Source organism: Procambarus clarkii, chromosome 91, assembly GCF_040958095.1.
Source record: "Procambarus clarkii isolate CNS0578487 chromosome 91, FALCON_Pclarkii_2.0, whole genome shotgun sequence".
Classification (NCBI taxonomy): domain Eukaryota; kingdom Metazoa; phylum Arthropoda; class Malacostraca; order Decapoda; family Cambaridae; genus Procambarus; species Procambarus clarkii.
In genome coordinates this window covers 11,412,490-11,429,624 of record NC_091240.1, presented here as the reverse complement: position 1 = coordinate 11,429,624, position 17,135 = coordinate 11,412,490, and the positions used below count along the sequence as shown (strand labels likewise).

General features: G+C 49.5%; 1 protein-coding gene across 6 annotated transcripts in view; it reads right to left on the bottom strand.

Annotated features, from left to right (window-relative positions):
- The window catches only part of LOC123774077 (protein FAM110B), a 119,640-nt gene that overhangs the window by 70,395 nt on the left and 32,110 nt on the right, over positions 1-17,135 (bottom strand). The gene's annotated exons all lie outside the window — the stretch shown is intronic.

The following is a 17,135-nucleotide window of genomic DNA, read 5'->3' as shown; positions in this document are numbered from 1 at the left end:
CAAAAAATGACTTAGACTTTGACAGAGTCAAAATCTAACAGAGGATAGGAATTAGAGAGAGGACTTGGACATCAGTTACCACTTACGAACGTGTATATCTTTCCTCAATCTTTGACGACTTTGGTTACATTTATTAAATAGTTCCAAGCATGAAACTTCTCAATCAACTGTTGTTATTGTTATAAACGGCCTCCTGGTGCTTCAGAGCTTATTAATTGTTTAATAATTGTAAACAAAGCCGCAAAGATTGAGAAAAGATGTACAGGGTCGTAAGTGCCTGGCGTAACTGCTTCGTGAATCTGGCCCTAGTATATTATGAAGGCCAGACAAATTCTTACACGAGAAGATGAGAAAGATCAAAACTTAGGCCAGAGACTTTGTTTACGACCTGATTTACTGCACCACCTCGCATCTCTTAACTACCTTCGTTAGGTTCATGCGAACCTTAATCACCACCAACTGCTTCATACATACAAGCTTTAATTACCACCAACTGCTTCATACATACAAGCCTTAATCACCTCCAACTGCTTCATACATACAAGCCTTAATCACCTCCAACTGCTTCATACATACAAGCCTTAATCACCTGGAACTACCTCAAGACTGTTCAGACTGTATTCACTGGCAGGAGCTGGTTAAGTCAAGCACCTTAAGTAACGCCGAACTTGATTATTCAGGTCCAGTAGAATGGAACACTCCTGGAACTCCTGGAACGGAACGTTTTTTATACAACTCCAAAATGAAGTCCCCTCATTAAACCTCACGCCCCCCCCCCCTACGACCACCCCCCGCCCCCCCTTCCCTCTCGACCCCCCCCCCCCCCCGTTAAGAGCCTGGTTAAGAGAGGTCGTCAGTAATGGAGTGGTCGTGGTGTGGTCAAATGATTTCTTTTAGCAGTCGGAGGTCACACAATACCTCCAGACGCTCCCTCCCCCCCCCCTTTCCTCGTGCTGCCCTGACGTGCCCACGATGCCCAGGTCAAGTGGGGTCAGGGGTGGGAGAGAGAGAAGGAGTGAATGGGTTGGAAGAGTGGGAGAGAGAGGTGGAAGACTGGATATAGGGCATGGGAGAGTGTAGGGAGGAACGGGCCACTATCCAGTGAGACAGTGATTTCAACTATATTACCACACAGACCAGGAGGTGCCGGGAAGCTGGCTACAGGGAGAGGAGACACAGGGAGAGGAGTGAGACAGGGAGAGCAGACAGTAATGAGACAGGAGAGAGCCCGGAAGAGGAGTGTTTACCGCCAAATATTATGTTCCACACCCCCTAGGCATGCACACTCAGAGAGCGGAGAGGCGGGTGCCCAGCGGTGCAGGCGCCACGTCTGAGAACTACCCACCTGTACACAACACATCTTAATTAAGGAGCGTCAGGCAGGTAAGATGGCAGGCGTTAGTAAGAGCAGCGGATACTCCTCCCATAGTCACCTCACCTCCACACACACTCTTACCGTACTTGAACACCACCATGCCTCCAACCATGTGAGTGCCTCCAACCATGTGAGTGCCTCCAACCATGTGAGTGCCTCCCTGGATGCCGATGGTGACAACACCGAGGCATCATTAGCGTGCCCAGTGTCATATTAGTGTCCCCCAGGCTACATTAGCATGTCAGTCACGCTGGTCGCTTCATGGTCGCCTCATGGTCGCTTCATGGTCGCTTCATGGTCGCTTCATGGTCTTCTCATGGTCGCCTCCATGGTCGCCTCATGGTCGCTTCATGGTCGCCTCGTGGTCGCCTCGTGGTCGCCTCATGGTCGCCTCGTGGTCGCCTCATGGTCGCCTCATGGTCGTCTCATGGTCGCCTCATGGTCGCTTCATGGTCGCTTCATGGTCGCTTCATGGTCGCTTCATGGTCGCCTCGTGGTCGCCTCATGGTCGCCTCATGGTCGCCTCATGGTCGCTTCATGGTCGCCTCATGGTCGCCTCATGGTTGCTTCATGGTCGCCTCATGGTCGCCTCATGGTCGCCTCAACAAAAAACCAGTCACAACTGACGGCTTACTTCCTCCGCTTTCGCAATACTAACGGAAAACTGTGTGTGTGTGTGTGTGTGTGTGTGTGTGTGTGTGTGTGTGTGTGTGTGTGTGTGTGTGTGTGTGTGTGTGTGTGTGTGTGTGTATGTGTGTGTGTGTGTGTATGTGTATTTACTATTTGTGTCTGCAGAATCGAGCTATTAGCTCTTGGACCTCGCCTTTCTAACCAATCTATTTTTTCCTCTATTATGTCTACTCTGCCCTGCTCATTTGTTTCCGCCTCCCCCGGGAATCGAACCTGGACCGTTCGGACTACGACACCTTTAAATGGTTGTTGAGGGCATTGGTTGCTAGGTGAATAGGTTGTTAGGGGGGGAATTAGTTGAGGAGTTTGGTTGCTTGGGAACTGCCATAAGGGGAATTAGTTGAATGACCTGAAATCACTTACAAGTTAACCATTAACACACACATCATTTGCTATTGACAAAATAATACGGACGTAACAAGCAGACAGATCACGGTTATCTTGAGGTTATCTTGAGATGATTTCGGGGCTTTTAGTGTCCCCGCGGCCCGGTTCTCGACCAGACCTCCACCCCCAGGAAACAGCCCGTGACAGCTGGCTAACACCCAGGTACCTATTTTACTGCTAGGTAACAGGGGCATAGGGTGAAAGAAACTCTGCCCATTGTTTCTCGCCGGCGCCTGGGATCGAACCCAGGACCACAGGATCACAAGTCCCGCGTGCTGTCCGCTCAGCCGACCGGCTCCCCTGTGTTACGTAACGGTGTTACGAGTTAACACACTGGTGTACTTCATGTTTATCAGTCAACTTGTAATGTGGTATACATAATGTGCACCGTACAACTAACGTTCCAATATAATGTATATCATACACGTAATATACATATCGCGCATAATGTATACGATATTAATATACATAAATAAACAGGATATTTACCTTGTGTGTTCCTTATGATCAGTTCTTCGGTGAAATATAAACTGAAGTAAAGAAGAACCTGAGGGTCAGAGAGACGGCACAATGTACATTAGCCAAGACGTAAGGAAAGATCATAAAGCAAGCTACTTAAATGCAACAGATGCAACCCGAGTAAGACTTTCTCAGCGTCACTATTAGGTAAACAGTGTTCCGACAGCGGACTGGATGCCATACAGCCTCAACTGTGTGCCTAATGTGCTGTCATCTCCCGCCTGTCTCAAGCACACCTCCCTCCACGAGGTCTGAAAGGTAAGTAAATGACCCCAAGACCCTCACCCACAAGACCGACGGCATTATCGTCTCCGATCTTCAAATTATTCCATCTGGGCGACTTGTAATGACGGAGTTATCATTCCCTCATTTGCATTACCGTAATCTCTAGCAATTTCCTCTACCATCATTTGGCTTCCTCGTCCCCCTTGACTCTCTAGCTCCTCCCCCCTCCCCCACCTCTCTCTCTCTCTCTCTCTCTCTCTCTCCCTCTCTCTCTCTCCCTCCCTCCCTCCCTCTCTCCCCAGCCTGCCGTACCCAGCGACCCTGCTGGAAGAAGAGCCGGGAGAAGAGAGCAGCAGGAGCGAGGCAGGAACTGGACGAGCTGCCTGTAAAGAAAGCTGGAATCCGTTCAGAAGTAATGTGAAGTGTGGTAGTGGGGGAGCGGGAGTAGGGAGGGTGAGACCGCTCCTGGCCATACCCCAGGCCATCAGGAGGCACCAGGGCAAGGAAAGGGAAGGAAGGGGTAAGGAGACACGAGAACCAATCACAGGGAAGGGAAGGGAAGGGGAGGGGTGTGTGGGGAGGGGGGAAGAATGCGGGGTAGTGTTTGGGAGAGGGAATGAGGGGTGAGGAGAGAGGAGTGGGGGAGGAGGCCGGCTGGCCACTAAGGGAGGCCATACACAACTAACCCAGGACCATTAACCCGTCCTGAGAAGCGGAAGGAAGTAGACTGTATCTCACCTCTCTGAGACTCTCCCTCCTTCCCCTCCACCACCACCTGCACCACCACCACCACCTGCACCACCACCACCACCACCTGCACCACCACCACCACCACCTGCACCACCACCACTACCTGCACCACCACCACCTGCACCACCACCACCACCACCTGCACCACCACCACCACCACCACCACCTGCACCACCACCACTACCTGCACCACCACCACCTGCACCACCACCACTACCTGCGCCACCACCACCACCATCTGCACCACCGCCACCACCACCACCTGTGAGTGTTCAAGAGGTCAAGAGGGAGGGGGTGACCCACAGGGGTTCGTGAGAACACAGGTCAACACAAGGACACAGTCACCATGTTGCTGTAAGAACAACCAACATGTGGGTATCCTGGATACCCACATGTTGGATTGCAGACATCAAGGATTGCAGACAGCAACAGACCATTAGATCCAAATGCAGGCGATGAGTCACAATAACGTGGCTGAAGTATGTTGACCAGACCACACACTAGAAGTTGAAGGGACGACGAAGATGTATTAATATACGAAAGTACTTAAGGAAATTCCTGTTTCATTTTTCCTCCGTGGTCTGACATTGTCATATATATATATATATATATATATATATATATATATATATATATATATATATATATATATATATATATATATATATATATAACCTGCATTTGGGTGAGGTGAAAACAAACTTTCAACACAAGACAGAACAAGAAACAATGGGTATAATATTTTGTAAGTTAAAGGGAAGAATGGAAGTAACTTCAGAGGGCCTATTGGCCCATATTTCTTGATGCTTCTATATTGGTGCAGAGTCTTGAAGTGGGTAGAATATAGTTGTGCATTAATTGGCTGTTGATTGCTGGTGTTGACTTCTTGATGTGTAGTGCCTCGCAGATGTCAAGCCGCCTGCTATCGCTGTATCTATCGATGATTTCCGTGTTTTTTGTTAAGACTTCTCTGGTGATGGTCTGGTTGTGGGAAGAGATTATATGTTCCTTAATGGAGCTCTGTTGCTTATGCATCGTTAATCGCCTGGAAAGAGATGTTGTTGTCTTGCCTATATACTGAATTCTTTGAGACTTACAGTCCCCAAGTGGGCATTTGAAGGCATAGACGACATTGGTCTCTTTTAAAGCGTTCTGCTTTGTGTCTGGAGAGTTTCTCATGAGTAGGTTGATCGTTTTTTTGGTTTTATAGTAAATCGTCAATTGTATCTTCTGATTTTTGTCTGCAAAAATGTACAGGGCACAGGCTGCACATCTCACACATCAAGACTCCACCAACACCTGCCATGGGGGGGGGAGGGGGGGAACAGCCCACCTTAATCAAGGTTCAGGGCTATACGAGCCAAAGGTCACGTAGCAGGATTTAACCTTCGGATAAAATATGGACATTTGCCAGTGTCTCTCCTGATGATGTCTGACGGTGACCTCCACCACCGAGGACGACCTGACCTCCACCACCGAGGACGACCTGACCTCCACCACCGAGGAAAACCTTCACCCTAATACAGTCGACCTTGGGTGGACGCCGAGTCAGTATACCGTATTACTGATGGTCTCAGCGTGAGTGATGTGGTCTTACCTCCCAGAGGGTAATGGTTGGCTAACTGCCACTTGCTTACGGTCAAGAGTCAAGATCAAGAGTCACCACACAGGTTGACGCTAGCACACTTCACAAACACATCAGCCATCATAACTGTAAAGGAGAAATGGTTCTAGTCTCCTCGGTAAATTACTGGTGACGGTGGTTACCAAGAGGCGCCTCCAGGATGGTCATTGGTGCTTGTGTTACTGGTCTCCTTCAGTGTGTGTGTGTGTGTGTGTGTGTGTGTGTGTGTGTGTGTGTGTGTGTGTGTGTGTGTGTGTGTGTGTGTGTGTGTGTGTACTCACCTAGTTGTACTCACCTAGTTGTGTTTGCGGGGGTTGAGCTCTGGCTCTTTGGTCCCGCCTCTCAACCGTCAATCAACAGGTGTACAGATTCCTGAGCCTATCGGGCTCTATCATATCTACACTTGAAACTGTGTATGGAGTCAGCCTCCACCACATCACCCCCTAATGCATTCCATTTGTCAACCACTCTGACACTAAAAAAGTTCTTTCTAATATCTCTGTGGCTCATTTGGGCACTCAGTTTCCACCTGTGTCCCCTTGTGCGTGTTCCCCTTGTGTTAAATAGACTGTCTTTATCTACCCTATCAATCCCCTTCAGAATCTTGAATGTGGTGATCATGTCCCCCCTAACTCTTCTGTCTTCCAGCGAAGTGAGGTTTAATTCCCGTAGTCTCTCCTCGTAGCTCATACCTCTCAGCTCGGGTACTAGTCTGGTGGCAAACCTTTGAACCTTTTCCAGTTTAGTCTTATCCTTGACTAGATATGGACTCCATGCTGGGGCTGCATACTCCAGGATTGGCCTGACATATGTGGTATACAAAGTTCTGAATGATTCTTTACACAAGTTTCTGAATGCCGTTCGTATGTTGGCCAGCCTGGCATATGCCGCTGATGTTATCCGCTTGATATGTGCTGCAGGAGACAGGTCTGGCGTGATATCAACCCCCAAGTCTTTTTCCTTCTCTGACTCCTGAAGAATTTCCTCTCCCAGATGATACCTTGTATCTGGCCTCCTGCTCCCTACACCTATCTTCATTACATTACATTTGGTTGGGTTAAACTCTAACAACCATTTGTTCGACCATTCCTTCAGCTTGTCTAGGTCTTCTTGAAGCCTCAAACAGTCCTCTTCTGTTTTAATCCTTCTCATAATTTTAGCATCGTCCGCAAACATTGAGAGAAATGAATCGATACCCTCCGGGAGATCATTTACATATATCAGAAACAAGATAGGACCGAGTACAGAGCCCTGTGGGACTCCACTGGTGACTTCACGCCAATCGGAGGTCTCACCCCTCACCGTAACTCTCTGCTTCCTATTGCTTAGATACTCCCTTATCCACTGGAGCACCTTACCAGCTACACCTGCCTGTCTCTCCAGCTTATGTACCAGCCTCTTATGCGGTACTGTGTCAAAGGCTTTCCGACAATCCAAGAAAATGCAGTCCGCCCAGCCCTCTCTTTCTTGCTTAATCTGTGTCACCTGATCGTAGAATTCTATCAAGCCTGTAAGGCAAGATTTACCCTCCCTGAATCCATGTTACCCTCCCTGAATCCATGTTGTGTGTGTGTGTGTGTGTGTGTGTGTGTGTGTGTGTGTGTGTGTGTGTGTGTGTGTGTGTGTGTGTGTGTGTGTGTGTCACACACACACACAGCTGTTACCTCTCTCGCGCATGCTATCACTACGAACCTGTGGTTTCTTATCACAATCATAGGTCATGACCTGTCGTGACGAGCTGTGTCACCGTGACTAGGTGACAAGGTCACTGTGTAAGGTCACACGACGAGAGACTCTTGACCCTCACGACAACAGGGGTCACCGTGTAAGGTCAGCGCTCTAACACACAATTCCTGCATGTGACCTTCATGTTCTCCAGCGCCTGGCGTTTACCTGAGAGAGGTCAGAGGTGAAGGTGGCACTCTGGATGTCCTCCCGGCCTAGTCGTCATCTTGTATGTTTAAAGCTCGCAATATTATGCCTACAAACTTTGGACAAGAAACTTAATCTGAGGATCCTTAACTTAATCTTCGGGTAAATGATGTAACAAGAGTTCAAGCTGTACGACTATACCTTACACAAGCCTACGAACCTACGTCAGCCTACCTAACCTATCCAGGCCCACGATCATGGCGGGTAGTATGAGGACGGGCTCCAGTCGCTCAGTTCTTTCCCTTTTATTTTGTATTAACACATTTAGGTACATGTAGGTTTGTGGGGCATCGCAATACTATATGAAGGAGTACAGTGTGTGTCAAGAACTAGCTTCGTGATGCTAAATATCCCCATCACACAGCATGGTTAGTAATATTTCTGCCCCGCACACACACGTGAAGAGTCTACGGATCTCGCGCTTCATGTTTCACTTACGTCGTCCAGAGCCACGCGCCCACACCTCCGCCGCCTCACCTCTCCACCACCCAACACAACAACTGTTCCACAGTCATAGTCTTGTCTCAAGTTGATGTCTGAACTGCAGCTATACTTACTCCGGTTAAAAATACAATGACTGTATAGTGTAAAGGCATTCACCACACTATAGCATCCTTCCTAACTCCACTCGCAAGAAGGTGTTCTCTCCGCAATGTTCTGTACTGCCCCAGACGCTGGGCTGTGTGCTGCCCCAGACGCTGGGCTGTGTGCTGCCCCAGACGCTGGGCGTGGAAGTTGACGAACCACGCACATGTGGAGAGTATGGCTGAAGATCTGCCTCTCTCTTTCCCTCTCTCCCTCTCCCTCTCCCTCTCCCTCTCCCCCTCCCCCTCCCCCTCTCCCTCTCTCCCTCTCCCTCTCTCTCTCCCTCTCTCCCTCTCTCTCTCAATGGACAAACCATTGCCACAACAACACACCCTGGGTCAGGGTAGAGAGGAGGGAGAACTACCAAAACCAGCATCAGCAGATATAGCTCCTCTGCACAAGGGGGGGAGTAAAGAATTGGCAAAAAATTATAGATCAGTTGCACTAACATCACACATTATAAAAGTGTTTGAAGAGTGATTAGGAATCAAATTTCTAGTTTTATGGAAAACAATGAGTTGCACAATCCAGGACAACATGGATTTAGAGCGGGAAGATCCTGTCTGTCACAGTTACTCAACCACTATGACAAAATCACAGGAGCTCTAGAAGAAAAGCAAAATGCAGATGTTGTACACACAAACTTTGCAAAGGCGTTCGACAAATGTGATCATGGAGTGATAGCTCACAAAATGAGGTCAATGGGAATAACTGGTAAAGTAGGACGCTGGATACTCAATTTCCTGTCGAACGGAACACAAAGAGTAACTGTCAATCAGATAAAATCGAGTTCACGGGCAGTTAAAAGATAAAAATACAAGTCACAGCTTCGTGTCGTCCTTTCCAGATGACAAAAAATCAACATGAAACTTACCTCTGCTGAAGACATTGAAAAACTACAAGCAGATGTCAACAAAGTTTTCGATTGGGCAGCAGAAAATAACATGATGTTTAACAGTGATAAATTCCAGGTACTAAGGTACGGCAAAAATGAGGATCTGAAATATAATACAGGGTACAAAATACAATCGATTTTGCCCATAGTAGGAAAACAGCATGTCAAGGATTTGGGAATAATGATGTCTGACGATCTAACGTTAGGGAGCATAACCAAGCAAATATTGCGTCAGCCAGGAAAATGATGGGATGGATTACGAGAACTTTCAAATCCAGGGATCCCATCACAATGGTTGTACTCTTCAAGTCACTTGTGTTGTCCCGTCTCGAGTACTGCTCAGTACTCATTTCCCCCTTCAGAGCAGGAGAGATAGCTGAAATAGAGGGAATACAGAGAACATATGCGGCACGCATAGACGAGATAATATACCTAAATTATTGGGATCGTCTGAAAGCTCTCCAAATGTACTCTCTAGAAAGAAGACGAGAGAGATACCAAATAATATACACATGGAACATACTGGAGGGTCAGGTCCCAAATCTACACAGTAAAATAACAACGTACTGGAGTGAAAGATATGGAAGAAAATGCAGAATAGAACCAGTGAAGAGCAGAGGTGCCATAGGCACAATCAGAGAACACTGTATAAACATCAGAGGTCCGCGGTTATTCAACGTCCTACCAGCGACTATAAGAAATATTGCCGGAACAACCATGAACATCTTCAAGAGAAAACTGGACTGTTTTCTAAGAGAAGTTCCGGATCAGCCGGGCTGTGGTGAATATGTGAGCCTACTGGCCGCTCCAAGCAACAGCCTGGCGGACTAAACTCTCTCAAGTCGAGCCTGGCCTCGGGTCGGGCTTGGGAAGTAGAAGAACTCCCAGAACCCCATCAAGCAGGTATCTCTCTCTCTCCCCCCCCCCCCCCCTCTCTCTCTCTCCCTCTCTCTCTCTTCCTCCCTCTCTCCCTTCCTGTCTCCCTCTCCCTCTCCCCCCCTCTCTCTCTCCCTCCGTTTCTATCTCTCTGCATATCTTTGATCTGCTTCTCTTTGTGTGGGCTTCTCTTTTCGTTCTGTAGCTCTCTTGCTCGGCGTGTCCTCCGGGCTCTTGAATGAACTGGTTGGGTTTCTTTCCGTGCATTGATGTCTGACCTACATTGATGCATCACAGTCTGGGACTTGTCTGGCCTGGCTGCTGCCTCGCAGTCTTATGTGACGCACTGTCTGCTCTGATACCTCGGCTGCTGGTACAATGTCTGCTGTGATACCTCGGCTGCTGGCACAATGTCTGCTGTGATACCTCGGCTGCTGGTACACTGTCTGCTGTGATACCTCGGTTGCTGGTACACTGTCTGCTGTGATACCTCGGTTGCTGGTACACTGTCTGCTGTGATACCTCGGTTGCTGGTACACTGTCTGCTGTGATACCTCGGTTGCTGGTACACTGTCTGCAGTGATACCTCGGTTGCTGGTACACTGTCTGCTGTGATACCTCGTGCTGCTGGCACAATGTCTGCTGTGATACCTCGGCTGCTGGTACACTGTCTGCTGTGATACCTCGGCTGCTGGCACAATGTCTGCTGTGATACCTCGGCTGCTGGCACAATGTCTGCTGTGATACCTCGGCTGCTGGCACAATGTCTGCTGTGATACCTTGGCTGCTGGCACAATGTCTGCTGTGATACCTCGGCTGCTGGCAAACTGTCTGCTGTGATACCTCGGCTGCTGGTACACTGTCTGCTGTGATACTTCGGCTGCTGGTACACTGTCTGCTGTGATACCTCGGCTGCTGGCACAATGTCTGCTGTGGAACACTCACACACTGCTGTGAGGCATGTTGTATTTAAGGCACATACTACTGTGGCTCAGTATGTGTTGGGAAGGCCATGTTGCTCCCCAGGGTGTGGGAGGGTGTCCCTGGGCCCACACCCCCTACACCACACCAACAACTGCCCTACACATTGAGTGTACATCTGGGTGTACCTGGAGGGCGTTCTTGGAGCTCTTCTACTCCCCAAGCCCAACCCGCCGCCCAGGCTTGACTGGTGAGATCTTGCTCCAACAGCGTGAGTCAAACCAATATTATGTTTGTTTTCTTAGCTCCATGTCAGCCTGCCTCCCTCCCTGCCTCCTAGCCTGCCTATCTTCCTGCCTGCCTCCCAGCCTGCCTCTCTTCCTGCCTGCCTCCCAGCCTGCCTCTCAACCTAGCTGCCAGCCTTCTTACCTCCCTAGCACTGTTAGAGAGCTTTGCAGTTACGTTTCGTAACGATAAACTCTTACGATCTTTAATCCTCAAAACCAAACTTTTAAATTGATTTTTTGCCCTGTAATACCACCGTGGATCACAACCATGGCTGAGGGCGGCCAGGAACTTATGCTGTGGTCAGCCATTTTCAATAATTAAATCTATTCCAGGTGTCTATTAGCGTTTTAATAAGTAACATTATATAAATTCTTGTGGGAATTTCGTAAACATTCCGTGCCACTTTCTGAAGGACTCTTGCAAAGATTTTTTAATTCTTTTAAGAGGCTGGCATTTAAAAACTTTTTTTTTTTCCAGCAAGCAAACGACCTCAAGTTGAGTTCTTAGAATGCCACCCATTAGCGCGGACAGGATGAGTGTGGATCACGGCTAACATGCTCTCTGCCGCCCACCGCCACCCTGCCGCCCACCACACACTGCCGCCCACCACCACACACTGCCGCCCACCACCACACACTGCCGCCCACCACCACACACTGCCACCCACCACCACACACTGCCGCCCGCCACCATACACTGCCGCCCACCACCACACACTGCCACCCACCACCACACACTGCCGCCCGCCACCATACACTGCCGCCACCCACCACACACTGCCACCCACCACACATTGCCACCCACCACCACCACAGTGGCTGCTGGTCGCGGCCTGACACACATACAGCCAGGTGGTGTCCTGTGGGGGCGCCTGAGGCCAGGGCTCCAACACTACACACAAAGGGCTCACCCAGACCACCATCACATCCCCGGCTCCGTCTGGGTCAACGCCTCATCTGTTTGTCTCTATCTCACCTCTCATGATTATACCAACACACAGCTCTCTCTGCCTGTCATCATCTGTCTGTCGCTCTCTCTGCCTGTCTGTCTGTCTGTCTGTCTGTCTGTCTGTCTGTCTCTCTCTCTTTCTCTCTCTCTCTCTCACGAATCGTAATCTTTCCCCGACCGCGGCAAATCTCTTCCAGTTAAGTGTGTATTAAATGCCAGAACGACTATACAGTACTGAAAAAGATATATGAGGAGGAGCCGAGATCTATGCACCTAAGTGTTTGGACCATCGGGGGATAGAACGCAGACCCTACAACATGCAAGACCGTCGCCGTACCGACCACTCCAAATGGATGTCGAGGTAATGAAGCAATCACAAAGAAAATAAGAGAGCACCTTAAGATAAAGTCATTAGCGGGAGAGTAATATGGGTTGAGGGAAGACGCATCATGGCTGCCAAACTTGACAACTGTTCTGTAGCAAAAATCAATAAAATACTTCAGTCATATATTGCCAAGAACACTGCATCTTCCAGGACTGTCACAAGGCACTTGATACTGGTTGTCACGAGAGGCGGGTGTGTACAGGACCGAGGAGCAAGGTGGGATAACTGGATAAGTCAATATATGCACCATATGCGAGGCCAGTACTGGAATATGCAGCACCGGCCTGGAATCCGCGCCTTGCAGAGCACTAAATTAAGCATGAAAAGTGGAGAGATCTGGTGACCAAACAACACGTCAGAACGTGAAGCAACGACGACGTTCCTGTCCGTCGTGGACCATCATTAAGTCGTGTAACGTAGAGAGAGTGGGAGAGAGAGACACCCCTGTGTCTGTCAGCCACAGGGTGTCACTGTGGCTGACAGGTGGCCGTCAGTGTGGGTGTCACTGTGGCTGACAGGTGGCCGTCAGTGTGGGTGTCACTGCGGCTGACAGGTGGCCGTCAGTGTGGGTGTCACTGTGGCTGACAGGTGGCCGTCAGTGTGGGTGTCACTGTGGCTGACAGGTGGCCGTCAGTGTGGGTGTCACTGTGGCTGACAGGTGGCCGTCAGTATGGGTGTCACTGTGGCTGACAGGTGGCCGTCAGTGTGGGTGTCACTGTGGCTGACAGGTGGCCGTCAGTGTGAGATGGATGAGCCAGCAGCAATCACAGGGCACCAGGAGGGCCTCTGGTGTCACGGACATACACCAGGGTGCGCGCGGCGGCCAGAGTCACACTCGCTCACACCACGGTGGAGTGGACCAGGGTAGGAAGGTAGGAAGTGGACCAGGGTAGGAAGGTAGGAAGTGGACCTCGGCTATAATCACCGGTGTTTCCTACAATAAAGCAGAGAAGACGCGGGCGTTAGCGTGCAGGCGTTACCAGTACCCGCAGCAAGGTAACGCGTCAAGGCCGCGCGTGGGTGGGAGTACATGGGTGGTCGGAGGCAGGACCGAGGAGGACCGTGTCTCTCCGTCACCCGGGGCGTCTCGGGCCTCCCGGTTAACCTTCTATCCCTCCAACCTCACGCCCACACGCCCACACACCCACACACCAGCCCACACAACCTCACACCCACACAACCTCACGCCCAGACACGGCAACTGTGGTAAACACTAACATCCACATACTGATATTTACAAGTCGGCACAATCTTCAGAGGAATAACTAGGTGATCACACAAGACCTGATTATGCTTCTGGGATGACATGAGAGATACCACACAGCTGGAAGACAGACCATGTAGCAAGCATAAAGATGGTGGGTGCAGTATGCACGCCACCTTCCCAAAGCTGCCGTTAATAAAACTGTTCTTGGCGTCGTAAGCCCCCGATACAACCACCTCTATTTTTGGCCGCAATATTTTAATTCTTGCGCTCAACTTTTGAGAGGCAAGTCTTTGTTTAAAAGAAAAAGTAGAGAGGAGAGTCCCTCCCCCAACACACACACACACACACACACACACACACACACACACACACACACACACACACACACACACACACACACACACACACACACACACACCCAGATTGGCGTGAAGTCACCAGTGGAGTCCCACAGGGCTCTGTACTCTGACCTATCCTGTTTCTGATATACGTAAATGATCTCCCAGAGGGTATAGACTCATACCTCTCAATATTTGCTGACGACGCCAAAATTATGAGAAGGATTAAGACAGAGGAGGACAGCTTGAGGCTTCAAGAAGACCTGGACAAGCTGCATGAATGGTCGAACAAATGGTTCTTAGAGTTTAACCCAAGCAAATGTAATGTAATGAAGATAGGTGTATGGAGCAGGAGACCAAATACTAGATATCATTTGGGAAATGAAATACTTCAAGAGTCAGAGAGAGAGAGAGAAAGACCTGGGGAGTTGATATCACGCCAGACCTGTCCCCTGAAGCTCATATCAAGAGGATAACATCAGCGGCATACGCCAGGTTGGTTAACATAAGAACGGCCTTTAGAAACTTGGGTAAAGAATCTTTCAGAACTTTGTATACCACATATGTCAGACCAATCCTGGAGTATGCGGCTCCAGCATGGAGTCCATATCTACTCAAGCATAGGACTAAACTGGAAAAGGTTCAAAGGTTTGCCACCAGACTAGTACCCGAACTGAGGGGTATGAGCTACGAGGAGAGACTACGGGAATTAAACCTCGCGTCACTGGGAGACTGAAGAGTTAGAGGGGACATGATCACCACATACAAGATTCTCAGAGGAATTGATAGGGTAGATAAAGACAGGCTATTTTCCACAAGGGACACATACACTAGGGGACACAGGTGGAAATTCAGTGCCCAAATGAGCCATAGAGACGTAAGAAAGAATTTTTTCAGTGTCAGAGTAGTAGACAAATGGAATGCACTAGGCAGTGATGTGGTGGAGGCTGACTCCATACACAGCTTTAAGTGTAGATATGATAGAGCCCAGTAGGCTCAGGAACCTGTACACCAGTTGATTGACAGTTGAGAGGCGGGACCAAAGAGCCCAGTAGCTCAACCCCCGCAAGCACAATTAGGTGAGTACACACACAATACTTCAATACTTACAAGAGTCAGAAGCAGAGGACTGCACCACCCTTCAAGGGGATCTAGCAACACTACGTAGGTGGTTAGGTTATAGGATACTAGACTTAAAACTTGAATCAGACGTTACCAGAATACCGTCAGCGACTTGTGCCTATATATAACCTACATGAGACACATTCGTGTTTATGCACCCCATGCATGGAACCCTCACGTGAACAACAGCAGAAGACGAAGATAGGAAAGTGCCAGAGATATGTACTAGACGCCTGCCTGAGGCGAGGGGCATGAGCACAGAGGACACACTGGAAACTGAACCTCACCATACTGGTGGAGAGGAGCAAAAGGAGGATATAATAACGACATACAAGAGTTTAAGTACAATTTATATAGTAGACGAAACAAAAATAATATCAAAGCTAGTAACAGAAGAACGGCCATAGAGAGTAGAAGCAACCAGATGTAGGGAAAAATTCTTTAGTGTTCGGGTTGTCACTCAGTAGAAAGGTAAGACTAAGTAGTGGTACTAAGTCAAGACACAATCTGAAGTGTAAATATATGACAAGCGAGGAAGCTGTCACTACTTTGAACTAATTATGTTGGGAAGACAGGGCCAGGAGCCGACGCTCGACCCTACAAAGACATCTAGGAGAGCAGAAACATACCTGGAGAGGGATACAGTGAGAACACACACTACTACACATACACACACACACCTCTGCCAATTACTCACCAGGAGTAACATAAGCCACAACACTCACCTAGTTGTGAGTTGTACTCACAACTAGGTGAGTACACACACACACACACACACACACACACACACACACACACACACACACACACACACACACACACACACACACACACACACAGACACACACACACACACACAGGTCTGTATACAGGTATGGGATGGGGCGTGAGTGTGCCGTGTTATGTACTAGTTACTCTGGCCCATTGTTTACCTCCCCCACGTGTCGCCTGGGCCTCGTTCACATCCTCCGTCATCTCCACACCTTCTCAAGGCCCCTGGAGAATGACTTACACCCCAATTCAACCGGGGGAATAATTCATATGTCAGGCTTTGAATAGCTACGCCTAACAGCCTGGTTGACCAGCCCACCAACCAGGAGGTCAGGTCAGAGACCGGGCTGTGGGGGACAGTGAAGACAGAGCAACTTCAAGGTAACCTCTAGCTTCCGTCTCCCCGGGGTGTCAAGGGTGGCTGTGGTCTCTCTCCTAACACCTCCTCGCTGTCTCCTGGTCTGGTCCTCGTTAGGTCTTAGCCTCGTCACTCCCGACTAGGTCTTGGTCTGGTTCTGGTCTTGACCTAGCCCTGTCCAGCATCGCCGCCGCCCCCCCCCCCCTCCAGGACCACGCTGACCTATACCCTAATGAGTGTGTGTGTCGCGTGCTGACCTTGCTAAATCATTCAGTCGGCAGCGGCGTGCGTGTCGACGACTCTCCTGTCGGGTTCTGCCACCTTTGTGGTGCTTCAGCAGGGAACTGTCCTGTTGTTGTCCGGAGTGTCGTGGTTTGTCGCTCCCTGTCACGTCTGATTGGTTGATGAAGATTAAGCCACCCAAGAGGTGGCACGGGCATGAATAGCCCAGTAACCTGTCACGTCGTTACCAGTAGTTTTATAAAGACTGTGTGAGTGAGTGAGTGAGTGAGTGAGTGAGTGAGTGAGTGAGTGAGTGAGTGAGTGAGTGAGTGAGTGAGTGAGTGAGTGAGTGAGCGAGAGCGTAACAAAGATTGCGTGGTGGGGGGGGGGGGTGTGGCCACACTAAGTCTACAACACCACCATAATTGCTGCAACACAAAGGACGTTAGCCGAGGGCCACAGTGCTCAACATGCAAAAGATCCAGCCTGAGCATGTTCTAATTATGGCCAAATTGGCCAGCCATGACAGCCAGGTGGGTCTCGCAGCAACACTGGCCGCCGTCATACCCAAGTCATCCCGTCCACTCGGGAAAATACTGAAAAAAGGTAGAACAGAGGAAGGTTATGTGTACGGTGGACAAACCTGAGCACCTGTGGAGCCGGTCGGCCGAGCGGACAGCACGCGGGACTTGTGATCCTGTGGTCCTGGGTTCGATC